The sequence below is a fragment of the Galeopterus variegatus genome, unplaced genomic scaffold, assembly GCF_000696425.1.
Source record: "Galeopterus variegatus unplaced genomic scaffold, G_variegatus-3.0.2 Scaffold7643, whole genome shotgun sequence".
NCBI lineage: Eukaryota > Metazoa > Chordata > Mammalia > Dermoptera > Cynocephalidae > Galeopterus > Galeopterus variegatus.
Genome location: NW_007733754.1, coordinates 86,821 through 94,705, shown reverse-complemented (window position 1 = coordinate 94,705; position 7,885 = coordinate 86,821). Strand labels below are relative to the sequence as shown.

The window sequence follows — 7,885 nt, the reverse complement described above, 5'->3', positions numbered from 1 at the left end:
CTTTGACAAAGACACCAAGCCTACATCTGACCATTGACAAAGACACTGAGTCTACTGGGAAAGACACTCCTTCTTCAGCAAATGGTGCCGGGAAAACTGGATATTCATATATAGTAGAATGAAACTAGATCCTTACCACTCACCATATACCAAAATCAAATCAAAATGGATTAAAGAATTAAACATACATCCTGAAAAATAAAACTCCTTTTAAAAAAGGAGAAACACTCCAAGAAGTGGGAGTGGGTATAGACTTCATGAGTATGACCCCAAAAGCACAGGCAGGCAAAGGAAAAATAAATAAATGGGATTATATCAAACTAAAAAGCTTCTGCACAGCAAACGGAGCAATAAACAGAGTGAAAAGACAACCAACAGAGTGGGAGAAAATATCTGCAAAATATACATCTGACAAGGGTTTAATATCCAGAATATACAAGGAACTCAACTTTACAGCCAAAAAACAAGTAACACAATTAAAAAATGGGCAAAGGAGCTGAATAGGCATTTCCCAAAGGAAAATATGCAAATGGCCAACAGACACATGAAAAAATGCTCAATATCTCTCAGCATTCAGGAAATGCAAATGAAAACCACTTTGAGATACCATCTCATTCCACTTAGGATGTCTAATATCCAAAAGACTGAGAATGATAGATGCTGGTGAGGTTGCAGAGAGAAAGGAACTCTCATACACTGTTGGTGGGACTGCATAATGGTGCATCCTTTATAGAAAATGGTATAGAGGTTCCTCAAACAACTGCAGATAGGTCTACCATATGACCCAGCTATTCCACTGCTGGGAATATACCCAGAGGAATGGAAATCATCTTGCCAAAGTGATATCTGTACTCCCATGTTTATTGCAGCACTACTTATAATATTCAAGAGTCCAAACCAGCCCAAATGTCCATCATCAGATGAATGGATAAGGAATATATTGTGTATCTCTACACAATGGAATACTACTCCAGTAAAAAAAAAAAAGAATGAAATTCTACCATTTGCAACAATATGGATGGACTTAGAGAAAATTATGTGAAGTGAAACAAGTCAGGCATAGAAAGAGATATACCACATATTCTCACTTATTTGTGGGAGCTAAAAATAAATGAATAAATAATAAATATACAAACAAATAAAGGTGGGGGAAGAAGAAACAACAATCACAATAATTCCTTGAACTTATTAAGACAAGTGAGTAGATATGATGTGTGGGGGAGAGAGAGATAGGGATTTGAGAAAGAGGAACAGGTAAAGGAATATGAAAATCAACTACATTGTATATTTAGAAGTTAAAATAAACTTTAAAAAATAAAAAAATAAAAAATAATTTGATTTCTAATATCTTAATTTTTGAAGGATAGTTTTTCTGTGTATAGAATTTTGTATATTTAGAAGTTAAAATAAACTTTAAAAAATAAAAAAAAATAATTTGATTTCTAATATCTTAATTTTTGAAGGATAGTTTTTCTGTGTATAGAATTTTTGTTCAACTTTGTCTTTCAACAGCAGTGAGTCCTTCAGTCAGATATGAATGAACACTAGCAGATAGCTTGAATCCACACAGAGGAATAAAGAGCACTCATAACGGACCCTATACAGATATATGTAAAAAACAATATAAAATTTTTATAAAAATGTTTTTCTTTTTATGTAAATTAAAATACTATAACATGAAGCAATAATTATAAAACTGTGTTGATGGGTTTATCATGAACAAATATGTAATTTGTAGTAAAATATCAAAAAGGAGATTGAAGGAAATGGAGCTGTATTATAACAAAGCTTTTACATACTATTTAAATTAAGTTGGTGCTAATACAAACTAGGGTGTTTTAATCAAGATTTTAATTGTAATCCTCAGGGCAATCACTAAAACATTATCTAAAAATATTTAATAAAAGAAACACAAAAAAGGAGTATAAGACCAGAAACCACATAAGACATAAAAAACCAACTGAAATGATAGATGCATATGTTACATTATCAGTAAGTATTTTATAGGTAAATAGATAAAACGTCTCAATCAAAAAGCAGAAGTTTTCAGACAATAATAAAACAAGGTCTAACTATAAGCTCTCTACAGTAAATACATTTCAGATTAAAAAATTACAATAGATTTAAAGTAATAAGATGGAAAAAGATATATCATGCAAACTGCAACCACAAGAAAACTGGAGTGACTATACCAACATCAAGCAAAATAGACTTTAAAAAGAAAAAAATGTTACTAGAGAAAAAGAGAGACAAGTGATGCATGATAATAAAAGGTTCAGTTCATCAGGAAGATATAACAATTATAAACATATACTTCTAACAGTAGAGCACCAAAATACACAAACAAAAGCTAACAGAATGAATGAATAAACAATTCAGCAATAATAGTCAGAGATTTAAACCCCATTCTCAATAGTCAATTCTTCAAAAGCCCACCTTTTATTGAAAAGTAGGTAGAAGATAAACAAGAAAATATATAAAAAATACCTTGAACAACATTATAAACCAACTAGACCTAAGAGACACCTATTGAACACTCCACCCAGCAACTGCTGCGGATACATCCTTTTCAAGTGCATGTGGAGCATTCTCCAGGATTTACCATATGCTAGCCCATAAAACAAATCTAAGTAAATTTTAAAGAACAGAGTCATATGAAGAATGTTATTCAACCATGATGGAATAAAATTACAAATAAATAACAAAGAAATCTGAAAAACTCACAAATATGTAGGTATTAAACAACGTATTTCAGAATAACCAATAGATCAAAGAAGAAATAAAAGAGAAATGAAAAATATTTTGAGATAAATAAAAATGAAGACAAATACACCAAAACTCATGAGATGCAACTAAAGCAGCACTAAAAGGAAATTTATACCTGTAAAGGAGTATATAAAAAGAGGGAAAATCTCAAGTTCATAATCTAGCTTTTCACCTTAAGAAATTGGAAAAAGAAGGGCAAGTTAAATTAAAAAAAAGGAGGAAAAGAAAATAAGATTAGAGTGGGGATTAATGAAATAGAGAATAGAAAAACAATAGAGAAAATAAATAAATCAACAAGTTGTTTGTTTGTAAAGATCAATGAAATTGACAAATCTTTAGCTAGCCTGATCAAAGGGAAAAAAAAGACTCATACTATTAAAATCAAGAATCAAATGGGACATAACTACAGAACGTATAGAAATCAAAACGTTGGTAAGGGAATGCTGTGAACCATATTGTGCCAAAAAATTAGATAACCTAGATGAAATGGACAAATTTCCAGGAAGATACAAACTACCAAACTGACTCAAGAATAGAAGTCTGAATAGAATGATAACAAGTAAAGCTATTAAATTAGTACTTTAAAAACTTCTCAAAAAGAAATGACCAGGGCCAAATATGATTGCTTAATACTATATTAATATATGATTAATACTAGCAATAAACAATTCAAAAATAAAATTAAGAGCACAATTTTATTTGCTCTAGCATCAAGAATAATAAAATATTTAGGAATAAATTTTAAAAGTGGGTGAGACTTGTGCATTCAAAACTACAAAAAAGTGTTGAAAGAAATAAAAGAAGATATAATGAATTGAAATACATCCCATGTTTTGATATGGAAAACAATGTTGAAAAGGAAATGCTCCCCCAAACTGATTACAGATTCAACACAGTCCCTATCAAAATTCCAGCTGCCCTTTTATAGAAATTTACAGGATAATTTGAAAATTCATATGGATATGCATAGGACCTGAAATAGCAAAAATAATCTTGGAAAGTATAACAAATTCAAAGAACCCATACTTCCTGATTTCAAAAATAATACCAAGTTATTGTAATCAAGAAAGTGTGAAATAGAATTGGAAAGTCCAGAAACATAATGTTCAATTGACTTTCAAAAAGGGCACAAAATTATCCTTTTGACAATTTGTGCTGGGAAAACTGGGTACTCACATGTAAAGAGTACACCCGACAGCACATGTGAAAATTACTTCAAAATGGATAAAAGATCTAAATGTAAGGGCTAAAGCTATACTACATGTATCAGTTGCTTATAACAGAATACCTGAAACTGGGTAATTTATAAAGAAACAAAATTTATTTTTTACAGTTTTGGAGGCTGGGAAATCCAAGGTCCAGAGGGCAAATCTAGTGAGGGTCTTCTTCTTGGTGGGAAATCTCTGCAGAGTCCCACACCCTTGGTTGCGAGGGCAAGAGTGTGAGCTTGTTAACAAGCTTACTTGCCCTCCTTATAAAGTCAGCAGTGCCCCTTCCATGATAACCCCTTTATCAATTTACCCACTGATCTTTGAATGGATTAAGCTGTTCATGAGGGCATAGAACTTTCAAATTAAAGGGCCTTTTTAAAAAGAGTCTTTTCTTAAAGGGGCCACATTTTGAATGCCATAGTCAGATCTCCCACCTTTTTAATACTTTTACAATAAGGATTAACTTTTAAAATGAGCGTTGGAGGGAACAGTTAAACCATAGCCATACTCTTAGAAGTAAGGGGTAAGTTTCTGTGAACTTACAAATTGGTTACACTTTGGTTACACAGTAGTTTCTCATATATGACACTAAGCACAAATGACAAAAGAAAAAATTTTTAAAATTGAACTGAGTGAAAATTTCAAAATTTTATTTTTTAAAGGACACCATCAAGAAAGTGGAAAACAACTTACAGAATGGGAGACAATATCTGCAAAACGTATATATGATAGAGGACTTGTATTCCAATTATATAAAGAACATTTACAACTCAGAATAAAAAGAAAAACAATCCAATTTTTAAAAGAATTTGAAGAATTTGGTGAAGAATTTGAATAGATATTTCTATCAACAAAATATATAGAAATGGCCAATAAGCACATGGAAATTTGCTCAACATCATTAACCATTAGGGACCACAAAGCAAAACCACAATGAGATACCGTTTCATACTCATTAGGTTTGGTCAAACCAAAAAGACATTCAATATCAACTGTTGGCCAGGCTGAGGAGAAATTAGCACCCTCTACATTGCTGGTAGGAACGCAAAGTGCTGCAGTCACTTTGGAAAGCAGTTTGGCAGTTAAACATTGACTCACTATTTTGCTCAGTCATTCCACTCCCATGTGAGAATGAAATGAAAACATATGCTTATCCAAAAATTCATACACAAATGCATATAGCATCATTATTCATAATACTTAAAAAGAAAAAAAACCCACATGCTCAGCAGCTGATTAAAGAATGAACAAAATGTGGTATATTCAAAAAATGGAAAATTACTGGGCAATAAAAAGAATGATATGCCCAAACATGCTTCAACATTTACGAACCTTGAAAACATTATGCTAAGTGAAAGAAACCAGTCGCAAACAACCAGTTATTTTAGAATATTAATTATCTGATAAGTTATGAATATGTAAACCTGTAGCAAAAGTAGGTAGATTTGTTACCAGAGTCTTGACGGAGAAGGAAATGGAGAGTACTGTAATAGGTATGGATTTCTTATGGGAGAATTTTATGGTATGTAAATGATATTCCAGTAAAGGCGTAATTTTTTAAAACTCACCAATATTTCCATGAAACACAGGGTGATAATCCAAAATTCCATATGCAAGAAAACAAACCAACCAAGACTAGTTTTAGCAGAAAACAAAAGTCGAGTTTAACCACACAAAACTTCAAATAATAGTTATTGTAAACATATAAATTAATAAACACTAAAAATAATAAAAGGGAGAAAATACAAGAAAAGACCAGGAAAATTTGAAAAACTTTACTGGAAATTAAAAAATACAATTTTAAGTAACCCATAGAAAATAAAAGAAGTCATGGAAGATAATAGAAAATAATATTTTAGGATAATAACAGTTCTTTTAATTAAAACTTGAGGAAAGTTTGCCTCTGCCTAGGATGTAGTAAGCTGAAAGAGAATTCTGTTTTCATCTTAACAAGATAAAGAGTTTTATAAAATCACACTTTTTGTTAGTCTGTCAGAGAAATAGCATAGCAAGGGAACTAAATGAACTGAATTCTAAAGAGTGAAAGACCCTTCTGAGGAGAAATGGCACAAACAACCTGTCTCACCTTTAGCAGAACACAAAAGGAAGAGGAGGCTGCCATGAAAAGAAGTAAGAATACATCAGATTAAATTTTAATGAATTCCTAATACCCAGATGTGAGCTAGCTTATCAGTTTTAGAGCAACTGGGACTCCAAGAAACAAAGGGCCTACTCACTCTCACAGAAGCTCTCTTTCATGAGTCTTCACTGCACACCCACAAGGAATAATGCAGGCAAGGAAGGGCTAATACCCAGATGTGATCTAGCTTATCAGTTTTAGAGCAACTGGGACTCCAAGAAACAAAGGGCCTACTCACTCTCGCAGAAGCTCTCTTTCATGAGTCTTCACTGCACACCCACAAGGAATAATGCAGGCAAGGAAGGAGACCTTTGGCAATGCAGGTGTGTAGGTGGCGATTGTCTGCCACCGGGCTAGTAGCATAAGTCCAGGCCTACTTCCTTAGACTTTTACATCTTACAACATGAAATTCTTAACAAGCTTGCAGAAAATCAAAAATTCACTGATTCTGAGACATTGGTAGTAGAAACTGGGTAGAAAAATCTCTTAGGCCGAGATCCTGCAGCCATCCAAAGCTGAGGTCTGCTTCTGCTGGGGAAAGGAGAGTAAACTCTTCTACCTGAGGTTGGTTGCCATGGCAGAGCAGACAGGCAGGAAACATTCCCCTTTTATGCCCAAGCACACAGAGCATGCCTGAGATTGAAGATGAACAAAAAGAACCAAGAAATGTGCCAGCCACAAGCAACAAGAACAAGAGTATGGAAAAGACTGCCTCTGCAGAGCAGACGTGCAGGGCCTGTGGAAAGCTGTGGGAAGAAAAGAAACACGGAGAAAAGCTCTTCAGCCTCCCAGAAGAGGCAGAAGATGATAGTACCATTACCGGAGGATTTTAAAGTGTGTGGTACATTGGAGATGACGACAGCAACAACAAAACTGAAAATAAGCTAACCTGCCAACTATATTGACTGACTGTCCCTCTACACAGTGGTCCGAACAGAGGAAAAGGCATGTCATTTCTGCGTGAAAATACTAGTAGTCTCAGTGTCTTTTATTTTCCTTTTTTTTTTTATTGAAACATAATTGATTGTACATATCTGTGGGGTACAGCATTGACTATCAGTACTTGTGTGCAATGTAATGCTCAAATGAGGATAATTACTATGTTTATCATTACACAGTATAATCGTTTCCGTGGCCTTTCCTTTACTAATTTCTCACTAATGTTGCTAATATTATTCTATACACAATGTCTAGTCTTCAATGAAAGCTTACAAAACACACCATGTCTTTTTCCATTTGGGCTGCTATAATAAAGTACCGTAGACGGGGTAGCTCATAAACAACAAAAATTTATTTCCCACAGTTCTGGAGATGAAGAAGTCTGAGATCAAGAGGCTGGTATGTTTGGAGTATTATGAGAGGGTAAGTAGTTCATAGATAGTGCTTTCTCCCTGTGTTCTGACATGGTGGAAGGGGCACACTCTGAAGTCTCTTTTATAAGGGTGTTAATTCCAATCATGAGGGCCCTGCTCTAACAACAAATCACCTCTCAAAGGCTTCACCTCCTAATACAATGCACTACAGGTTAGGATTTCAATATATAGATTTTGGGAGGACACACTGAGAACATAGTACACCAAAAAATAAAAAGCAGTGAAAGTAACTAACTGTTAACATAAAAAACAAAGAACCACACTCAAAAGCTACCTAGATATTGAAAATATGGACTTTAAAATAACTATGACTAATATCTTCAGAGATCTAAAGGAAAAGGAGGATAACTGTGAAGTATGCATAAAACAAATGTACTTCACAGGGCCTGGTTTTC

General features: G+C 33.6%; 1 pseudogene; it reads left to right on the top strand.

Annotated features, from left to right (window-relative positions):
- Positions 1–6,746: 6,746 nt before the first annotated feature.
- Positions 6,747–7,885, top strand: part of LOC103607710 — an 8,822-nt pseudogene continuing 7,683 nt past the window's right edge.